This window comes from Helianthus annuus, chromosome 8 (genome assembly GCF_002127325.2).
Source record: "Helianthus annuus cultivar XRQ/B chromosome 8, HanXRQr2.0-SUNRISE, whole genome shotgun sequence".
NCBI classification, from domain to species: domain Eukaryota; kingdom Viridiplantae; phylum Streptophyta; class Magnoliopsida; order Asterales; family Asteraceae; genus Helianthus; species Helianthus annuus.
Genome location: NC_035440.2, coordinates 2,956,560 through 2,980,388, shown reverse-complemented (window position 1 = coordinate 2,980,388; position 23,829 = coordinate 2,956,560). Strand labels below are relative to the sequence as shown.

The window sequence follows — 23,829 nt, the reverse complement described above, 5'->3', positions numbered from 1 at the left end:
GGGGAATATTCTGAGGTGGGATTATTATTGGCCAATAAGGTCTAGGTGGGATTATTACAGGCCAATTCACCAATCATAAAATAATCACTTCAATTAAAAGTTCAATGAATCTTCCAAAGATTCCAAATGTCTAATAAGTGTCGATCTAAGTCTAATGATCAAACATATAATCCAAATAAACTAACAAGTGTATGAATAAAAACTCAAAACTTCATTGTGTTCATGAATCTCTGTCACAATCTTCATGCGAGTTAAATAATCATCGTGTTAATGTTTTCTTAGTAGTCATACTTCCACTTCATAGTTCCCAGCACTTACTACTTATTGTCGCTACATTAGCCGACTGACTATACTCAACCTGAAATTTCACAATTCATGTTAATATAATTAGATCTAATAACCAAGCTATCAAAGATGTAAGAGCAGTTAATAAAAGGCAATCTTACTTCTTTTGAAATCGCTTTAAGCTCTTCAGCCAAAAGATTGGGTGGTTTTTTCAATACCCCTGGTTGTCGGAATTGCCATCACCGAACAAGAGAGTTCATGATGAGAATGTTTACCCTTCAGTTTATAATGAGTCGAATTGAGTTATCTTCGGTCTTAGACAAGTCAATTGATGAACTAAAACATTGCTAAAAATATGGTGAATGGGTCAATAGGGTCAAAAGATGCCCAAAGTATATCTTTGGGGTATTGGATTTTAATAATCCCAAGTTTCACTGATTGGCCGGTAATAATCCTAACTTCAAAAATTGCCTACAACAGTCCCAACTTGTTAGATTTTGGCCACAAATGATCCTTGTCTAACAGGGTTATAACTCAGTTAGTTTTTTTGAAGTTTTAAGCGGCGGAGAAGGTCACTAGAGGTTGGAGATGACAAGTGGTGGTCTCCTTTGGTGGTTTCAGGGGTAAAGAAGGTCGTCGGAATAAGTTGCAGGTCACCGGAGTTGCGTAGATGGTGGAAATTTTAAGCTTTTGACAGGAGGTCGGAGATGATAGGTGGTGGTCTCGTTTGGTGGCTTCAGGGGTAAAACGGGTCGCCGGAATAAGTTGCAGGTCACCAGCCCAACAAGGTTATAACCTAGTTAGACAAGGATTATTGGTGGCCAAAATCTTACAAGTTGGGACTGTTGTAAGCAATTTTTGAAGTTGGGATTATTACCAGCCAATTAGTGAAACTTGGGATTATTAAAATCCAATACCCCTATATCTTTAAGCATGCAATCTCTATTTTTTGTACTGATGTAGTTTTTTAATCAATTAAAACCCACTAACTAAAAGTTACACCTCTAGATGGAGTAATAGAACACACGCATACCCATAAACATGTGCCCCCATATCTTGTTCGGTAAAAAAGCCATCTAGAGAAAATGCATAAGTGAATTAAAGTTAATACAACACACCTTCAAATTTGTAGCATATAAGATGAGTAACCTTGGTTGCAATCAGTGCTTTCGAAACTTGTGCCCCCATCAATTCAACCATGGTCTGAAATATAGCACATAACAAAAGTTTCATATGATGTAAATCCATTGTCTTGTATCATAAGGAAGTTGCAGTAAAAATAGCAGATTGAAAATAGACTAACCATAATGTCCTCTCGATCTTCACTTTGATATCCTGTCAAACATATAACTAGTGATGTTGCACCTGGAATCCCATTCAAATCTCTCACTGGTACGTAGATTACCTGATAAAAATACAAATGCACATACTTGGTCCCAAACCAGTAACTCGGTCCTGAATAGATTCATAATGTAACCTAAAACCAATTGGATTTGTGTACTGACCGAGGTTGTATCCACAGGCACTCTGACATCAAAACTGTGATCAACCCACAGACTAGAGACTAATATCTTTCCATCTTGTATGGCAGCAACACATAAGGGGTCATCCTACAAAAACAAAACAGAGATATATATTATAACTAATGATGTATGAATTTACAATTATAACTAGAATAATTGTAGTAGACATTTAAAATCAATTAAGCTAGAAGATATATGTATAAAAAATAGATGCAAGTATAAAATATATATATATTATCTTTGAAGGTTTGACCTTGATTCCTTCTAAAACCAATGCTTCCACCAACAACAGCTAGTTGTGGAGGTTAAGATCTAACAATATTTTATTTCTAAGAACCATTGCAATTCAGAAACTCCTTCTAGTCGGATGGTTCAATGCTCGAAACGAGTCATCAAACGGTTTTGATTTATCTAACAGCCATCAAACGAGTCATCAAAGCTTGATAATTCGAGCTTTGTTTCTAAACCCCAAGCTGGGCTTGTAGGTTTTATTTCAATCTGGAGCTCGACTCATTTAGTATAATTAATTATAATTATGATTATTATATATAATTAATTTAGTTATTTTTATATAATTTTATAAATTGTAATTATTATATTTAAATATATATTTGATATATAATAAAAACAAATAAACACTAGGCTCGTTTAGGCTCGTGAGCCGTCTTGATCTCCATAAGCAAAGCTTAGGTCAAGCTTGTTTACCAAACGAGATTGTTTTGGAGCCGAGCTCGATTAGCTAGCAAGTAGCTCGGTTCAGTTGCACACCTAGTCGTGTCAAGCCAACTAATGGGTCAAAACAGATTGTAAACCATTTAGTGATCTTCGTAAAGAATGAAAATAGTACTAAAACTTAAACTTAGGTTTAGTTTAAAACCTTATGCATCTGTCATAATAATATCATATACTTAGAAATTGATCATAGAGATCTAAAACAAAGCATTTGCTAAAACTACATACATGATATATGCATACTATATAAAATAACCTCATTAGCAAGTAATCCACACCTCGTACTTTTAGAAAAACAAGACATAATTGATAATTTATTAGTATTGTATATTAAGGAACATAAGTCATCTGATTTAGCTAAAAGCAAATCACAAATGCAAACAGATTGCAACTTTCCAACTTATAGCTAGCTATATCAGGTCAATTAGTCAACCAAAACTGGACTCCCTAAATTGTAGCAACATACTTGTATAGGGGATCATCAGTAATATACTTCTGTGGGATTTGTAGCAACATACCTGTATGAGGATCTTCAGCAACACACTTACATGGGCATCTGCACAACTTAAATTCTTTTGCCAATAATAAATCTAAATCAAATAAGAACATCAAGCTAGTAAAAATGGCAGGATAAATACAAAGAAAAAGAAATGTGATACATGTTCCATATCCTAAGATGCAAATCTAGTATTGGAGTATACCATGAACTCGAGCCCATAATATGCCAATTCACTATTACCTGATTACATTACAACATCCACGGTGGGTTCAAGTGTTAATGCACTTTAAGTGATAAGTGCATGTCTCCCATTCTATACGGTCTTTATTGTTCATTCGTTGAAAGATAGTCCCAACTTTATCCTAGGACATTTTGTCCAAGTTTTAGAAGATGTTTTTGTCTGAGTTTTGTATAGAACAAAGGTCAGAGTTTCTTTGTGTAGTCTTTTGTCTGAGTTTTGTTTAGGACAAAAGGTCTGAGCTTTGTGTAGTTTGTTTGTCCGGGCTTTCTAGTTTGTCTTGAAAGTCTGGGCTTTGCCTTGTATATATACCTTTATGTGGAATAGACAAGGTAGAGATTCTGTGTGAAATTCTGTGCACCTAACCCTAATCATTGTTTTTTGTCTGGCGGCTGCTTTGTGTGAGTGACGTCATTCATCTTCCTCATCAAGAATACTTAGTGTATTCTTGATTTCTCTCTCAAATCCTTGCATACTAGTGTTTCATCTGCAGTGGTTAATCATCAGGTGGATTCCGCACACCTGTTGGTAGCTTTAGCTGAGTGAGATCTTGGATTAGGAGGCCTTACAAGTGGTATCAGAGCAGTGTGCTCATACTACTGTAGGTGTTTCTTAGTTTGAAGGTTTTGGTGAGAAAAGTTCATACTTTGATAGGGTTTAGTGAGAGTTTAGTGAGTTTTTGTGTTTTATTCATGATTCTTCATTCATATCTAGTGATTTGATGATGGATTTTGAGTAGTTTGGTGATTTTTAGTGTTGTTCTTCATCTGGGTTTTACAGGGGTTTTGGTTCTTGTTCATACAGTGTTTGAAGGTGGAAAAATATTCCTGAGTTTGATCTTTGGAAGATTGTCCGTGGTTTAAATTCTGTGTTTGTGTCTCCGGGGTATTGTTGAACCAGTGTGAAGTCACATTGGGGAGATAGTCCGAAGATTGGTTCTTCTGTGTTTTAAACTCCAACTCTTGTCTGAATTTTTACCCTAGTTTACTTAGGTCCGAGTTTAGCTTCCCCCTGGTTTAGTCCGAACTTTACCTGATCCGAGGTTTCAGTTACTTGGGTCTAAGTTTTAGAGGGTCTGAGTTTAAGGATTGCTTAAAGTCCGAATTTTCTAATAACTATTATAGTCCGAATTTTCAAATAGATATTGAGTCCGAATTTATTTTAATTTTGTTTAGTCCAAGGTTGTTAATCGATCCTAGGTTCTTTAGATCCGAGGTTTTTTAATTTGTTTAGTCCGAGGTTCTTTAGATATGGAGTTTAAATTTTATTTTTTTTTTGTTTTGTTTAGTCCGAGGTTTATTATTATAGTGTTTTTAGGTATAGTCCGAATTTTATCTATTTTATTTAGTTTTTTATATAGTCCAATTATCTTAGTCTGAGTTTTAAAGTGATTAAAGTCCGATTTTTATAGAACCTTTTAGTTTGTCCGAATTTTAAGAAGTCTGAGGTTTTGTTTTCTTTATTTAGGAGTCCGAGGTTTTAAGAAGTCTGAGTTATCCGAATTTCATTATAGAGAGGTCTGAGTTGTTCGAGTTTCAAAATTAACTTCAATCGAGTAGTAGTGTCAGACTTTTAACTTGAGTAGTAGTGCGACTTTTATTATCTTGTGCGAGTTTTAAACAGTCAAGTCCGACTTTTAACTTGAGTAGTAGTGTCCGACTTTTAACTTGAGTAGTAGTCCGAATTTTATTATCTTGTGCGAATTTTAGTCTGACTTTTAACATGAGTAGTAGTGTCCGAATTTTGTCTTCCTTATAGAGTCCGAATCTTATAGCTTGTTAGTAGAGTCCGTCTTTTATATGCTTATTTAGGTAGTCCGACTTTTAACTTGATTAGTAGAGTCCGAAGTTTAATTTTTGGTAATTAGTCCAAATTTTAACCTTTAGATAGTCTGAGTTTAAACTTCTAACAGTGTAGCGTCCGAGTTTTTCTACTTGTGTTTTATTTCAGGTTTTGTGATCCGGGTTTCACACTCTGATTAAAGCTCAGACACTTCACTCCGTGTTTTCTCTCCGAGTTTGGACTTAGAAAATCTTTTCAGTAACACAGTTCTTGCTTGGAAACCTACTGTTGTTTTCTGAAATGGCAAACAACAATCTGACTGCAATGGTGCAAAACCTCAAACACAATGCTGAGGTAGGAAGTAACGACAAACCTCCCTTGTTGATAAACGAGCTTGATTTTCCTGAGTGGAAGGAGCGTTTCGAAAGGTATGTACGAGCGAAAGACATCAAAATCTGGTTGTGTATTGTTAAAGGATGTGGAGCTACTCCAGTACGTACGTTGACGATTAATACGTATCTGGCACTCACTGACGACCAGAAGAGATTTTTTGACTGTGAAGAGAAAGCTATATCAATGATAACAATGGCCATGACACAATCCATACTTCATACGTTCCGTAAGAGAAATAGCTCGAAGGGGTTGTGGGATAGCATGATCAAGCGACATGAAGGAAATACAATTTACAAGAAACGACGACTCGAACGGTTGAAGACTCAATTCGTTGTGTTTAAAGCGTTAAAGAATGAATCATTTGATGACACTGTGAACCGATTTTATCATCTGTTGAGCGAACTTGATAGAAGTCAGGAGGGTATCTACACTGAATTTGAGAAGGTTGAGAAGTTTCTGAATTGTCTTCCCAGAGAATGGAATATGTATACCGCATTGATAGAGAGGGTGTTCTCTATGAGGAGCTCTCTTTGGAAGAATCTGTTCAAAAGCTGAAGGGTTATGCCTGGAATATGGAGAATCAAGCATCTTATTTCGAGAAGCTCCAAGATCCTCAGTTATATAAGGCTTTGAAACCAATGGAGAAGGGTAGTAATGGTGGAGTCGGTGTTTCTTTGTATTCGGAGAATGAAGGTCCTGCAAGTGAACACGCCTTTATAAGCAACAATGACAGTTCAGGTGGAACAACCAATTCCAATCAAGGGATGTACTCTTCTAGTGGAACTCAGAAATCTCAAGGAACAAGCTTAAACATTCCTAAAATAGATGCAAGCTGTTTGAAGTTGATTAAAGAAAACATGACAGCCTACGAGAACTTCTGTCTCGGAAAACTCATTGAACCATCAAGTCTCGATGAGGACTTTAATCAGATAGATCAAGACGAAATGGAAGAACTTCACCTACAACTCAACATGGCACTCCTAGTCCGTAGAGCGAAGAAGTTTCTGTTGAGAACGGGTAGGAAGTTCATAGGAGGTCAGACAAAGACTCGAATGGGAGTCGACATGTCCAAAGTAAAATGTTACAACTGCGGTATCTATGGGCATTTCGCACGTGATTGTCGAAAGCCGAAAATGGAAAGATCTGATAGAGACAACAACTCTCGATGAAATAATTCAAGACCTCACAACAATGCATCAACTGCTACCTCTAACTCAAGTGCTCGTTCAAGTGGGTCTGAAAATCCTACACCTTCGAAAAACAATGCTATGGTGGCTCAACCTCTACAGAGTGTGACTGAGCCTTATGACTGGGGTTGTGCTTTGGAAGACATCTCAGGAGCAATTGTGTCACAAGCATTTATAGCTGAAATTGTGAACGAAGAAGTGTATGAAGAGGTTGTCAAAGAGACTAGTATTGAGGAGCTTGCGGTTGTAGCTGAAGTTTTTGAGGAAGAGTTGGATTCGGGGAATGTTGCTGAAAATGAAGATCCCTCGAATGTAGAGTCTGTTGAGAAGTCTAGCAAGACAGAAGATGGAGAAAAGGGAGAACGCTTTGAATTCAACATCTCCACAGCTTAAATGCAGCAATGTGCGGATGCAGAAGCTAAAAGGTTGGAAGAAAACTCCGTAGAAAACGAGGCTTGTGCATTCATGGCTGGCATTGAGGAGCAGCTGAAGAGGGCTATCTATATTTGGTATATCGATAGTGGCTGTTCCAGACACATGACAGGAAATAAAGAGTTATTGAACAATTTTAAACAAATTCGTGGTGGTTATGTGAATTTTGTCGGTGAAAAGGGTGGATACATCACCGGTGAAGGCTCAGTGTCAAATGGAAAAATCACGCTGCATAAAGTGAACTACGTTGAAGAATTAAAGCATAACTTGATGTCGGTTTCTCAAATCTGTGATAACAAGTACACGATGCTGTTCACTGATAAAGCTTGCTTCGTTTTGCGTCCGGGATTTCCTGTTCCTGAAGATTGGATCGTTATGAGGGCTCCAAGGGTGAATAACACATATGTCATGGGCATGCGCCCGTTAGTTAACTCGTCTGCTCCAGCGATATGTCTACTTTCGAAGGCGACTGAAGATCAATCGTATCTCTGGCATAGGAGAATGGGCCACATGCATCTGCGAAAAATGAACCACTTAGTGAAAAACAACTTGGTGTTGGGGGTTCCTTTACGTAGTTTCAATATGCACAACAAATGTGAATCATGTGAAAAAGGAAAAATCAAACGAAAACCTCATAAACCGAAAACAGTTAACTCAATCCAAAAACTACTTGAATTGCTTCACATGGATCTTTTCGGCCCGATCCATGTTGCTAGCATTGGTGGGATGTCTTATTGCTTAGTTGTCACGGACGATTTCTCAAGTTACTCATGGGTATTTTTCTTAAAAACAAAGGATCAAACTGCTGGTATTTTAAGAGACTTATTCAAACAACTTGAGAAAAATTATTCACTTCCTATTAAGAAAATCCGAAGTGACAACGGCACTGAGTTTAAAAATCAATATATGGATGAGTTATGTCGGGAAATGGGAATAGTTAATCAGTTCAGCGCTCCATATGTTCCTCAACAGAACAGAGTTGCAGAACGGAAGAATTGTACCCTGATTGAGGGGGCCTGCACTATGCTTTCTGAATCAAAATTGCCAATTTTCTTCTGGGTCGAGGCGGTAAACACTGCATGTTATGTGTTAAATCATGTGCTTACGGTCAAAAGAGAAGATAAAACATGTTATGAATTGCTTGAAAACCGGAAACCGAACTTATCTGGTTTTCAACCTTTTAGGATTAAGTGTGTTATCAAACGCACCAAAGATACTCCTAAAATGGGGGAAGTTGGTGAAGTTGGGTTCTTTTTGGGATATTCCAATGGAACTCCAAACAAACGCATTTATTACATAAAGAAGCGAACAGTGGAGATCGTGTTTGATATAACTCCTTTGAGTTTTGATCCTCCACCATCCGAATTCTGTCCCAAAAGTGGTTATGATTATGATAAATTATTTGATTCGCTTGGTCTTCCTGATGTTTCAGAAGAAGATTCGAAGGTTGTATACACACATCTTGTGAACAAAGATGAAGTGGATGCGAGCCGGAGAGCTAGTATTCCGACTAATGTGTCTTCGCATGTTCCAGTCATTGATTCTTCGACCGTAAATGATGTTGTTGCTGAGCAGATCCCCAATGCAGCTGCACAAACTACAAGTGGAGATCTATACGTTGACTTTTCAGCATATCCAAATGTTAATGCGTCTTCTGGTAATGATCAAGCTTCTAGTAGTAATGCAAATGCTGAGTCGAATTTGGGAAACAATCTTCAAGCTCCGGCAATCCCAGTTCCAAGAACAAATATTCATCATCCTGTTGATAATATTATTGGGAATCCAAATGCGGGAGTGCAAACGCGAAGGAGTATTTCAGAGATGCAATGTCTGTTCTCTGCTATCAAGAAAGAAGAAATCTAAAATCTTAGCCTGCATGAATGTTTTATCGCTCAAATAGAGCCGAAGAACTATCAAATGGCTCTGAAGAATAATTCTTGGTGTGAGGCGATGCAAGAAGTGTTAGCACAGTTCGACAAGTTAAAGGTGTGGAATTTGGTCGATCTTCCAAAAGGCCAACATGCAATCAACACGAAATGGGTTTTCAAGTGCAAGAAAGACGATAAGGGTGTCGTTGTCAGAAACAAAGCACGGTTGGTTGTTCAAGGCTTCAATCAAGAGGAAGGGATTGATTATACCGAAGTTTATGCACCGGTGGCAAGACTGGAAGCTATTCGTTTGTTTCTAGCCTTTGATGCACACATGCGTATCAAAGTCTATCAGTTGGATGTGAAAAGCGCCTTCCTTTACGGGAAATTGCATGAAACTGTGTATGTGTCCCAACCACCGGGTTTCGAAGCTCCAGGGTTAGACAACAAGGTCTATTTGTTGGACAAGGCTCTCTACGGTCTCCATCAGGCCCCTCGAGCATGGTACGAGACGTTTTCGAAGCATCTATTGGAGCACGGGTTCTCGCGTGGTGCGATTGACTCCACACTGTTCATTTTGAAGAAAGGGGGAGATTTTCTAATCGTGCAAATTTACGTTGATGACATAATTTTTGGTTCTTCAAACGAAGAATTGTGTCGTGAGTTCGAAGCGGTGATGAAGTCAAAATTTGAAATGAGGGCGATGGGCGAGTTATCCTTCTTTTTAGGTCTTCAAGTGAGTCAAGAGAAAACCGAGACGTACGTGCATCAGACAAAGTATGTCCAGGAGATTCTCAAAAGATTTGGATTGGAAGATAGCTTACCCTATGACACGCCTCTCCCGACAAATCTCAAGCTTTCACCCGATAATGTGAAAGATCCTGAAGTGGATCCGACTCTATATCAAGCAATGATAGGTTCATTGATGTATCTTACTGCTTCACGACCAGATATTATGTTCTCTATTTGTTTGTGTGCTAGGTATAATCAACTCCGAAGGAGTCTCATTTGAAAGCAGTCAAGCATATTTTCAGATATCTGAAAGGGACGCCTAGGCTTGGATTGTGGTATCCAGCTGAAGGTGGTCTGGATTTGATGGCGTATGCTGACGCAGATTTCGAAGGGTGTCGGATGAATAGAAAGTCAACCTCTGGCGGCGCACAACTTCTTGAGAATCGTCTTGTCTCTTGGCAATGCAAAAAGCAAGTTGTCATTTCTCTATCCACATGCGAGGCCGAGTACATTGCTGCTTCAAGCTGTTGTGCTCAGGTTTTGTGGATTCAGCAGCAAATGAGGGACTACGGTTTGAATTTTACTCGAACTCCTATCCTTATCGATAACAACTCTGCCATTTCCATAACAAACAATCCAGTTAATCACTCACGCACTAAGCACATAGATGTTAGGCATCATTTTATTCGCGATTGTGCTGAGAAGGGTTTAATAGAAGTGGTTAGGGTAGACACCTTGGATAATCTTGCCGACCTGTTTACGAAAACATTCGATCGGGCTAGATTTGAAAATCTGGTCCGAATGATTGGCATGATAAACCTAGAGTAAAATGCTTTCTAAACTCGCATAGAAACTTTATTTTATCTTTTCTGTACAGTTCTTACCGCTTTCGAAAAATTGAAAAACTCCAAAAATATTTTACTTAGTTGTAGGATAAATTTCAGAAAAAATACAAAAACATTTGAAAAATTTAAAATGAAGTCGTGTTGAGATATAAGGGAAATGATAGTACATCGGTTAGTCGTATCTAATGCAGGACTATGGTTATATAATCAATTAACCGTTAACTGTGACAGCTTCTTTATACGTTGCTTCGGTAGGTTTTACGCGTTAATAAGAACCTGTCTTTGGTATATAAACATAATGAACTGCGTAACTTGTGTGGCACATCTCTCGGATATATGGTCTTGGTACTGTAATTTCGTTTGATAGATTGCCAAGGTTCTAAGATACGTAGTCTTTATGTTGTTTATCATCTGGGTATCATGGTTGTTTCTTTTACCGGAAAATAACGGGGACGCAAGTCTAGATCTTCCATGATACCATACATACGTGTAAATATCACTAATTCATGATGCATTCGACCCAAATAAGTGATAAACAATCACATGTCCCACAAAATTATGCGGGAGTCAAGTTCCTCCTCAATAAGTGATTCTATCACAAAGGACTTGCTCCTGTGCCCTTTGCATCTGAAATTCAAGTTCCTCCTCAATAAGTGATTCTATCACAAAGGACTTATTTTCAATACCAAATAAGTGAGTATCTCACATTAGCTTATATGTCAAAACAGATGATAAATGGTATACTCACCAGTAAGATGATCTCTCGTGCATACCTTGATACGGGAGTATATTCTGAGGTGGGTAAACATAGTTACTGTCAGCTATTAATACACTTAATTCCATATCTCGAAAACAGTGTTCGAAACCGTGCTAAAACTTAAGTGGACCACAATACCGTTGAACGTCTTGAACTGTCAACATCATTCTAAAAGATTAAAGCTAAATGCTATGGTTCCTGTGTTGGATACTGACAGGTAAAATCGATATGATTCCTTTGCTCCGACTTCACAAAAAAGATAATTAGTGTAAATACGTTCGTAGGTTTAATCTCCATTTCAGTCAAAAATTGAAAAACCACAAAAAGATTTTGCTTTCTTGTTTCTATGTGCGAGTTATCTTATTAAGAATACTCTAGGGTTGTGAAAATTATTTTAATAAGATATTACATATCAAGTTCGGTAAGTTAAAATAAGTTTTCTCATGAAAAAACGGTCGTGTAAGATTCATCTAAGTGTGTGTGAGAAACTTCCTCAGGTAAGGAAGTCGATAAAAAAAAAATTTGGTTCCAAGGTGTGATATATTTCCAAAAGTATAAGTTTTGAAGTAACTTGTTCTAAATGATCGTGTTTTGAAATACAAATTATTAAATGTTGGTTGTTTAATACTTAAATTGTTGATTCTGGGGTATTGGAATTTAATTTATTTTTTGGGATCCAGGATTGGGCCAATGTCTTCGGGGTCAAGTTTCTTAATCCGGTGTTAAGTGTTCCAGGTCTGGATCGTTCATCTCAAGATGGAAGATTTGGAGAAGCTGTGTGTGTCTGGATCGTTCATCACAAGATGGAAGATTTGAAGAGGATATGTGCGTCTGGTTCGTTCATCTCAAGATGGAAGATTTGAAGAAGCTTCGTCGCCTACCTCTGAAATACCTTGAAGAAGATTGTGTGCTAGCTGATCAGTTCATCAAGGTAGTTCAGTTCTGTGTGAAGAACAAGGTCTGGGCAGGAAGCAGCTTCTCGAAGAGAGTCTGAAGATATCAAGACCAATGAAGACCATGCACTGATCAAGGGGGAGTTTGTTAATGCACTTTAAGTGATAAGTGCATGTCTCCCATTCTATAGGGTCTTTATTGTTCATTCGTTGAAAGATAGTCCCAACTTTATCCTAGGACATTTTGTCCAAGTTTTAGAAGGTGTTTTTGTCTGAGTTTTATATAGAACAAAGGTCAGAGTTTCTTTGTGTAGTCTTTTGTCTGAGTTTTGTTTAGGACAAAAGGTCTGAGCTTTGTGTAGTTTGTTTCTCCGGACTTTCTAGTTTATCTTGAAAGTCCGGGCTTTTCCTTGTATATATACCTTTATGTGGAATAGACAAGGTAGCGATTCTGTGTGAAATTCTGTGCACCTAACCCAAATCATTGTTTTTTGTCTGGATGCTGCTTTGTGTGAGTGACGTCATTCATCTTCCTCATCAAGAATACTCAGTGTATTCTTGATTTCTCTCTCAAATCCTTGCATAGTAGTGTTTCATCTGCAGTGGTTAATAATCAGGTGGATTCCGCACACCTGTTGGTGGCTTTAGCTGAGTGAGATCTTGGATTAGGAGGCCTTACATCAAGAAAACTTACAACGGCATACATTATCAAGCAAAATATTATTACTAATTGTTCTCTGTGACCAAAAAAACTAGGGGTGGCAAAATGGGTGGGTTGGGCGGGTTTGGGTAATGGGTTAAGATAGGTGGGTTTGGGTAATGGGTTAGGATGGGTTTAGATCAAGATGGGTTTTTGTCAAGATGGATTTGGGCATGATAGGCTAAAAATATAAATAAATAAAAAAATCATAAAACATTTAAAAAATCAAAAACTTTTAAAAAAATCAAAAAAAAATTCATTGGATATATGTTAGTGAACACGTTCAATGTTAAACTAACGAACATGAACAAGGTTCCGTTAGGTTTGGTTTGGTTCGTTTACATCCCTACATGTATATTTGTGTGTCGTGTAATTGCTTAAAATATATACCATACCTGCAAACCAAGCTCCAAATTATCCGAACCAATAACATAAGGATGCAACTGAGTCAACTCTTCAACATGCTTCATCGCCTCTTCCTCTGAAACCTCCCTTTCCCCACTTGTTGAACCGTAAGAGGATACGAAAAGATCTCGAATTGATAACGATGAACTGCCCATATCCCGTGTACAATCAAGATAAACAAAGCCACAACAGTATAACCAGATCTATTCGCAGTCGCTACATTCTTGATCTTTGCCTGGTCTACCACCTTCCCGGACTTCGATACCCCATCACTCGAATTCTAAGACCTATTTCTCATTCTACTTCACTTCGGCAATTGATCGAACACCTGGTGTGCAACCAAAAAACACCATAGACAAACACTAAATTCAGGCAATAATTAAAGGGATAAGATCATAAATCCTAAAATATTTGCCTACACCAAGATATTAGACCGATCACTAAGTCAGCTTCTAAATGAGTTCTGTGAAGACGAAAATAGCAACACACTTGTGAGTTATTGCATCATACTATCAAGACATTATTACATATGTGTAATGTGGTATTTTGTAGTGTTATTGTTGCAAGTTACATTGCTAACAAACCTAACAAGACCTTCATTATTCAATATGACATAAAACCTTAATCGAGCGCAACGGCACCGATTTGACAAGAAAATTATAAAATTTGGGACACACAGATTCGAACATCTGGTATAGAGAAGATGCATCTGTCACCGTGAGAGGAAGACACCAGTCTGAGAGAGAGTCTTCAATGTGAGAGTCGTCGTTTATCGTCCCCAAAACCGCTATTGGTTTTGCCTAAATCTAAAAATCGCCAAAGTCTCAGAGAAAAAATGATTGGAAAACAAATTAAACCAACTCAAAAACAAGAAAAGGAAGGAGAAACCAATTTATTATGGAAGAGCGGGGAATGAAAACAATTGTAGAGGGAAATGAATTTTAGGGAGAAAAAGATGATTATGAGAGGGAGTCGAAAATTTTAAGTGAAAAATGGTTTAAACGAGTATGAAAATTTAATTAACATTAGCTTTCTTTTCTTTTTTATATATTAAAATAATAAATATTTTGATGTACGTACAACATTGTAAAAAAATTAAATCTCAAAAAATTATAATATTAATAAGATTAAATAAACTTATATAATTTATCAGTGTTATTTAAAAAAGGAAAAACAAATTATATGTATAAGATTATATTATACAAATAAATTATGTAATAAACCCTATAGTAAATTTTAGTGAGTTTTTATTAGGGTAAAAATTGAATAAACGTTTCAAAATTTTAGTGGCATACATAAAGTACCACTAAAAATCTACACTAGTGGCATAAAACCTAAATGCCACTAAAACTATGCTTTAACAATTTATGGCATACCCAAAGTGCCATTAAAAGGCTAAACTAGTGGCACAAAAGCTAAATGCCACTGAAAGTGTGTGCCACTGTATGGCATTTTTTTTGTAGTGTAAACAATTCAGATAAGTTTAAAAGTCATGCTGAAAAAAGTGTGCTAATAGGTTATTCAAATGAAAAGAAAGGTTATAAACTTTGGAGTCTTGATCATAAGGTGATGTATTTCTCTAGGGATGTTAGGTTTTATGAAACTATTTTTCCTTTTAAAGAGAAAATAACTTTACTTGATCATGATCTTACTCCGAATGTTAATACTCTTAATTTCTTTGATTTGTATGACTCTGTTAGTACTCCTTGTCCCAAAGTTGGCCCTACTCCCAATGATGAAATCATAAATAATCCTATTTCTGATCATGGGTCACAGCAGTCCAATGTTGAATCTAGTGATACTTTAGGAAAGGCCGATTTACAGCAACCAAGTGTCACTGGTGAACATATGGACAGGGTTGAGCATGATAATGAAGTTGAGGATACTTCTAATAACTCTGAGAGAGATAATGTTGGTCAAACTAATACAGTTCCTAGGGGGTCTTCCAGAAATACCAAATTTCCTTCTAAACTTGATGACTATATTGTTGATGGTAAGGTTAAATATGGTCTTGAAAAAGTTCTAAACTATGCTAATTTGGACCCATGTAATCTCTATTTTGCTTCTATGCTGAATAAAATATCCGAGCCTAAAAACTTTTTTGAGGCTAAGTCTGATAAGAATTGGGTTGAGGCTATGAATGATGAATTAGAAGCGTTACACAGAAATGACACTAGGGAAATCGTTGATTTGCCTCCTCATAGGAAAGCTATAGGCTGTAAATGGATATACAAAATTAAGTATAAAGCCTCAGGCGAGATAGAAAGGTATAAGGCTAGGCTTGTAGCAAAGGGCTTCAGTCAAAAGGAGGGGATAGATTTTTTTGAGACATTTTCTCGTGTTCTGAAAATGGTCACTGTCAGATGTGTCCTAACTGTTAATGGTTGGGATTTATATCAACTTGATATAAATAATGCCTTTTTATATGGAAATTTGAATGAAGAAGTCTATGTGACTCTTCCTGGTGGTTATGGTTTCAACCATGAAAATAAGGTTTGTAAACTTAAGAAATCTCTTTATGGTCTTAAACAAGCTCCTCGAATGTGGAATGAGAAGCTTGTTAATGTGTTACTTGAACTTGGTTTCGAACAAAGTAAGTGTGACCATTCCATGTTTGTTAAAACAAGTAAAACGGTGTTTATTATTTTACTTGTTTATGTGGATGATATTATCATAACTCGTAGTTATTCAACTGAAGTGGATAAAATAAAATCTCTCCTTAAATCTAAGTTTTTAATTAAATATTTGGGAATGTTAAAATATTTTCTTGGGATTGAAGTGTTAAAAACCAAAGATGGTTTGTGTTTGTCTCAAAGAAAATATTGTCTTGACTTGCTTGATGAGTTTGGTTTGACTGGGTGTAAACCCGTGAACAGTCCTATTGAAGCAAATCATGTTTTAACGCATTTATGTGAACAAGATAGTCAAGTGTTACTGGATATCTCTGTCTATCAAAAGTTAGTGGGAAAATTAATATACCTTTCACACACAAGGCCTGATATTGCCTATTATGTGCACTATCTAAGTCAATATATGCATAGTCCCACTAATGCTCATTTTAAAATTGCTTTGAGACTCTTAAGGTATCTTAAGGGATCTCCTGGAAACGGTATACTGTTTAAGAAGCTTTAGATCTTAAAGCCTTTGTGGATTCTGACTGGGGTAAATGTGTTAACTCTAGAAAGTCTGTCACTGGTTTTTGTATTTTCTTAGGAAACTCTCTTATTTCATGGAAAAGCAAAAAGCAATCCACTATATCCAGATCTTCTGCTTCTGCTGAGGCAGAATATCATGCGATGTGTGCTGCGACATGTGAAATTCTTTGGCTTCTTAACATTCTAAAAGAACTTAAAGTTGATATTAAACTTCATGTCTCCTTATTTTGTGACAATACAGCAGCTATATCCATTGCTGCTAACCCTGTTTTTCACGAGCGTACCAAACATTTTGAGATTGATCTCTTCTTTTTAAGAGAAAAGATTTCAAAAGGGTTATTAAGACTGTTGGTGTTACTTCTGAAAATCAAACCACAGATGTCTTTACAAAAGGATTGCCTGTTCAAGCACATGAAAAGGTTTGTAAACATTTGGGTTTTAACTGTTTTGCATATTGAATGAGGGGGGGGGGTGTTGAAATATATATTCTGGCTCCTTTATTTTATTCAATTCTATATGTATTAAGTTTGTTTACTTCTTGTTTCATGTTTGGGCTCTTGGTCTCGCTCTATGTTGAGATGGGTTGCATATTGGGCTAGGGTTGTTGCTGCCCAAGCTTTTTATAATCTGCCTTGGTTGTTCGCTGGGAGATAACACAAAAAAAAACATCACTTTGTCCTTTCATTAATTGCTGCTGTACATCTCAGTTGGCTGTCCACACATCCGAGTCAATTTCTAGAACATTCTGTCCGGTTGGTTCATTGTGTTCGAGATCGACAGATCATCGCGGTGTTCCCGTTTGTCGCTGTGCTTCTGATCGTGGTCGTTGTTTCTGAACATCAGCGTCTCAGTCATCGGAATTCTGACACCAACGTGTGCAGATCATCTTACTGCTGATGTGCAATTATCTAACGGTGTTTCTTGCCGATTTTGATATTTGTTCTTGTTCAAGACCTTTATATCTTCTTAAGAATTTTATAAGAGATTGTTTATTATAGATATCATGTTGTTGACAGAAACGACAAGTCGTTTCTATTGGTGAAAAAGTGAAATTATTTTATCTATACTAAAATGTTATAGAGACAACAAGTCGTCTCTATAGGTGAAAATCCGGTTTTTTTTATAAAGAAAAACTAGAGAAAGGATAAGTCGTCTCTATATGGCTTATATGATTTTATTTTTATTTTTTAAAGATTGTCTCTATAGGTGAAAATGTTTTTTTATTTTTTTATAAAGAAAAACCTATAGAGACAACAAGTCGTCTCTATAGGGCTTAAATGTTTTTTTTATATTTTTAAATGAAAACCTATAGAGACGACATATCCTCTCTATAAGGTTAAAAAATATTAAATAAACATTTCTTTTATTTAGTAAATATTAAGTTTGATTTTTAATTTTTTTTTTTTGTGCACAAACTTGTAGGGACGACATGTCGTCTCTACAAAGTATTCTATAGTAACGACACCTATAGAGACGACTTTTGTAACCTATAGGGACGAGGCTATAGAGACAAATTTTATAGAGACGATATGTCGTCTCTATAGGTGAAAAAGGCCTATAGAGAGAACATGTCCTCTCTATAAGGTTTTTTTCTTGTACGTATGTGTGAATTCCTTGTTGTTCAAGAGCCATGTAGAGATGATCCACAAAGCTCTTGCGGGTGTCTTCACCTCTAAAACTCAGAAATACGTCATAATTCAAGTATTCAGAAATAGAGGCAGGAATGAAGCGAGATGAGGACGATGAAGAGGCTATTGATTTTTATATTGAAGTTGTTGGGAATTATTGTAAAAGCAAGCAGTGGAAATCACCAGAAAAGATGTGGTTTTGAGTAGCTGAGATGTGTCATTGAGAATCATACACATGCATATATATATATATATATATATATATATATATATATATATATATATATATATATATATATATATATATATAGAGAGAGAGAGAGAGAGAGAGAGAGAGTATAATGTACTTCAGGGCTTAACCTACATTAACATACATGACAAAAAATATAACGTGCGTTATTATCATAGAACGTGCGTGATTATAGTCCCATGCGTGATTATGTGGTCCCATGCGTAATTATGTGGTCCCATGCGTGATTATACCCCTGATCCAACGGTTACCATTGTCTCCTACGTAATGTATGATAAGGCTTTTTGTATGTTAACCTTACTCTATATATATATATATATATATATATATATATATATATATATATATATATATATATATATATATATATATATATATATATATATATATAGGGTTAGGTTAACATACAAAAAGCCTTATCATACTTCACGTACGCGACAAGCAGAACCATCAGATTAGGGCCATAATCACGCATGGGAGCAGTTATTTGGTGATAATCACGCATGGGAGGTGATAATCACGCATGGAGGTGATAATCACGCACGTTATAATGTACAAAAAAATAATCACGCACGTTATGTTTTTTGGTCGCGTAGGTAAATGTAGGTTACGCATTTTTGTACATTATATTTTCTCTCTATATACATATATTAAATATTTGAGGTTTGAGATATTTCCTCCTCCAAAATAGAAAAGTCATACAGAGTAAACTTCATAACACTTGAAACAATGCAAAAGTCAGCTCCAAGAAAAGTCATACAAAGGAAACTTCATAACACTTAGACCAATGGGTATGGGGTTCGGCACCGGGTCGTCCCCCCATTTCGGTCCGTCGCACACGGCCCCCTTAGGGGCGTCACGTCACTTTCGTCGGAATAGAGACGGAGGAGACGGGGCACAAGTGGGTTTTTTTATTATTTTTTATTAAAGTGTGGTGGGCCCCTTCATTGTTTCTCTCTCTCTCTCCTTGAATATATATTATTTTTTTATTAAAGTGGGTAGTCCCACACACCCTTGGGTAGTCCCCAAGAGGATGCTCCTCCTCCCGTGATTACGTGGCGCGCCTACGTGGCGGGTAGTCTCCAAAGAGACTGTCCTCCCCATACCCACCGGTCTTATAAACAATGCAAAAGTCAGCAATTTTGTTGATCCTGAGGGGTGGCGTCCACATCACAATTATTGTCTACCAACTACTTTATCATGTGGCTGAAAACAGAGATAACTCAGGCTCAAAGGATTAATTACCTCTATATAGTTCCCCTAATTAAATACTTGTAATACATTTTAAAATAACTGTGGGTAAAAACTCTATATTAAGAATATGTAAAATAAGTATAACTCTTAAAAGAAACATATATAAAAGTTTAATCATAGTTAATTACTGTTTTCGTCCTTGTGGTTTGTCAAAAATCACTATTTCAGTCCATTAGTATAAAAATTGCGATTTCAGTCCCTGTGGTTTCACTTTCGTAACCATTTCAGTCCACCTCGTAACAATATCAGTCCCTGTACTTAACAGAATAATGGATTCAAATGGTTACGAAAGTGAAACCACGGGGACTGAAATGGTTATGAAAGTGAAACGACAGGGACTGAAATCACAAATTTTAAACTAATGGATTGAAATAGTGATTTTTGACAAACCACAGGGACGAAAACAGTAATTAACTCTATTAAGAATTACATTCAATTATTTATAATATACACAAATTTATTAATTAAAGAATTAATAAATCTAGGACATGATAATTATCACTGATAATTAAACCTTAATCACATTCAATTATTTGTAATTATCCACTGCTTAATTGCCTCTTTGAGCCTTGCACGACAAGTTGGCTTCAATCCAAAATTCCCAACAGGGGATTACACTATTACAACTTTGATGAAACAAATTAATTAGTATAAAAGTAAGCTCTGGAAATCAGATCCAAAAAGGCATATAGAAGCAATTTTATAAAATAAATGCTGAAGACATCAGGTTTTGAGCATAATTTATCAATCGTAATCAAAAGACAACGTTGGATTAATTCAAGTGCGTAGGTGAGCATAACTGTGCCGAGTATACACAGAGGGCCGGGTTGATAACTTGCGGGGTGTTATTAGACATAGTTCAATATTGTATTATATTAGAGGGTTTAGAGTGTAATATTATCTTTTATATATATACTCTTGTACATGTATCAATCTTTAATTACAGATGAAATCTTTGTTTATGTAGGATTCCACCATAAGGTGTGCCTTCTTAATGAACCAAAGGGGACATAACCCACCTGTCTGTATTCATAAGATTCCAGGTGATGGTCTGGACAATTGATTTTCAAGCTCTGAGTCATCTATCACAAAGTCACATAACAGGAGACTAGTTGTGTGAATTTTGTGAAGTGAACAATATTTTGGATTGATTGCACCATGGTCCTGCAATATTTACATTCAAGGAGGTTTTTTTACATAACACAACAGTTTGTACTCTACTGTTGTTTTCATATAGAAATTAGTCATCATATCAAAGACGCCATCGTATTGGGTCATTTATGATCTTAAACGTATTTCTATATTCATATTCTTCCTCCAAACACTCTGAGCAATCTAGTGTATCATTTGCTCTTTCCCTTGAATCACCTGAATTACTTCTCCTAGGAACACGTTCAACTTTACAATTACGCTTGCCTTGTATCTCAAATGAAATATTTGTGTGTGCAGAATTCCACCATGGGGTGTGCCTTAATGAACCAAAGGGCACATAACCTATTTGTGCATATTCATAAGAATCTAGATTTATATCAAACTCGTCATGGTGATGATCAGTTTGGGGATCCATTGACATCTCCTGCTTAATAACTATGACACATTCGTCCTTCCACAAATAATTTTCAGCACTTACTAAAAATCCGGTAAATTCACTATTCCAATTGGGTGGAAGTTGCAGTGTGATGAATGTTGTTGTATTACAGAACATTTCAGGCTGTCTACCCGGAAGTGTGAGACTCATAAAGCGATTTTCAACTGCATTTCCCTGCAACAGTTCCTTTGAATTATTATTACCATAATAATTTTTAATCCATATAAAGATTGAAAACGAAGAACAATAGAGTTAAACCTGAAGCATGGAATGTAGCACCCTCTCACGTCTAGGTAACTTATTACTGTTCCAAAGTGAGACCTTCCACAACCATTTATAATTTGATATATATCCTAGGCTTTCGAGTGAGCTACATATATTTGCTTTGAGAATAGCTATGCTTGATGGAAGATCCGGCAATTCTACATGGCTTTCACAGCATGACAAATTGAGGACCTTGAGATTGGGGGTCCGGGAGAGGCTAAAATGTAACCGTGAAAAATAGTTTCCACGTAGGTCTAGTACTTGTAGGTTTACTAACTCACAAATACTAGATGGGAAATCTTCATCTCCCAATTTGCAGAAACTAAGATTCAACTTTCTTAAAAAACATGGAAATTGAGCAAACTTCAGGTTCACCGAGCTGTCTTGCTGAAAAGATTGTAACCTTATGCGATTCATGACAGTTTTAAAGGATGTTGAATCTTGACTCTGAAGTTGACTGCAACAGAAAAAATTTATATCTTCCAAACATTATAAGAGATGGAAGTTGCAAGCTATTCTTTTTAGCTTGTGACACCGATGTAAGTCAAGAGAAACAAGGTTGGTACAAAATTTTCCAACTGATGTTGGGATTACTTCAATGACAGTATGATCCAATTGAAGGCTTACCAAGCTATCCATGTTCGATTGGATATCTGGAAACTTTTGAAGTTGACAGCATGCATGAAGAGAGCTTAAGAGTCTCCAAGTTTTTCATGTGTATGATAGGTGGAAACTTTTTAAGTTTTAAACATCCTTTCATATTCACCAAAACAAGCCTCTCATGATATCCAACTGACGGATGAATCTCTTCTAATTTTTCACAACCCTGTAAATTAAATCTTTCAAGACATGGAAGACCATTAAAATCCGGTGTCTTCATTAGGTACCTTGAATGACGAAGATCAAGAATCTTCAGATTTGGTAGTTGCTGTTAATAGACATGTACACAAAAGGCAAATAAGTAGGTATGATTATAAACATTGTCATTCGCGTATGTTTTTGCTCATGGATCAATTAGGCCGGAGCTTTACGCCGTTTAGTTTAAATTATACACAAATTTGTACTAGTTATATAAAAATTTATGTAATATAAATAGTATTCATTTCACTATTCTAATTTCATTAGTTTAGGGTCTACTTATCCGAGTTACCCTAATAATTAATTGATTAAACTTGTGGAAAAACAACGATTACCTTACACCCTTTCCAGAGTTGTTTTTGCTGGCCCCTTATCAACACTAGACAACCAAGCTTTGTTGGCTGGAAATTTGATGGGAATGATGATGCTGGATACCTATCCCAATAAATCCACCGAAGTTTCTTCATGTTTGCAACAACATGAGGAAGACGTGGATGTTCGACATAACTTGACAAAACTAATACTTCATTTTCCTGTGTTAGTTAATCAAGGGAACCAAATTGTGTCAATATCGGGAATGCATTTTAACTTGATCAAAGCACTCGACCACTCATCTTTATCTTTGTCATATAGAAAAGAACCTAGAACTTCAAGTGCTAATGGGAGCCCACCAGCATAAGAAACTACATCTTCTGAAAGTTTCTCATAATCTTCTACAGGTTTTTCTTTCCGATATGCATGTCTGCTAAAGAGCTTGATAGCCTCATCATGTGATAACAAACTTACTTCATAGATCGCGTCTATCTTGCGTGTTAGCAAATGCTCATCCCTGGTAGTGATTATTATCTGACTCCCCTCACCAAACCAATCATGTGATCCGGCTAACGCCTCTAGTTGCTCAAGGTCATCAACATCATCAAGAACAACTAAAACTCTTTTACGACATAACCTTCTTTCTATCATGCTTCTTCCTTCTATCTCACTCTCTACCACCACATTAGTTTTCAGAACACTTGATAACAAAAAAGTTCTTGCAGCTTTTTCAGGCCATGCTTGCTTGATTCATCACGAATCTTCTCAAGAAGACAGTGAGCTTCAAATTGGTGAGAGATTTCTGTATACGCAGCAGATGCGAGGGTAGTTTTACCACCACCACCTCCAACCCCCCATATTCCAACCATGCGCACACCACCAGACCCAATTTCCAACTTTGATTTCAAATCTTGCAAACGAGTCACGATGTGGGAATCAAGTGAGAAGAGGACGACGGAGACGCCGTTGATCTGTGGAATTTGTTTGAAATTCGTATAAAAAAGGAGTGGAAATCAGATACACAAAGATATATGTGGTTTTAAATAGCTGATCAATATATTAGCCCACTACTTTATCATAAAGATATGTGGGTCAACACAAGATTTCAATATTTCACATTGGATCCCTTTATCTATTTGTATTTTCAGACTTTTAATATATTATTAACTGTTTTCGTAACAAAAAATGAATGATTTTACTGTTTATAATATTCTAAAGGAATGGACAAAAAAAACTGTTTTGCAAGTTA

General features: G+C 36.4%; 2 pseudogenes; both read right to left on the bottom strand.

Annotated features, from left to right (window-relative positions):
• LOC118481147 overlaps positions 1–18,181 on the bottom strand; it is a 63,010-nt pseudogene extending 44,829 nt beyond the window's left edge.
• A 2,974-nt stretch (positions 18,182–21,155) lies between these two features.
• Positions 21,156–23,626, bottom strand: LOC110871762 (annotated as a pseudogene).
• Between the last annotated feature and the right edge of the window lie 203 nt (positions 23,627–23,829).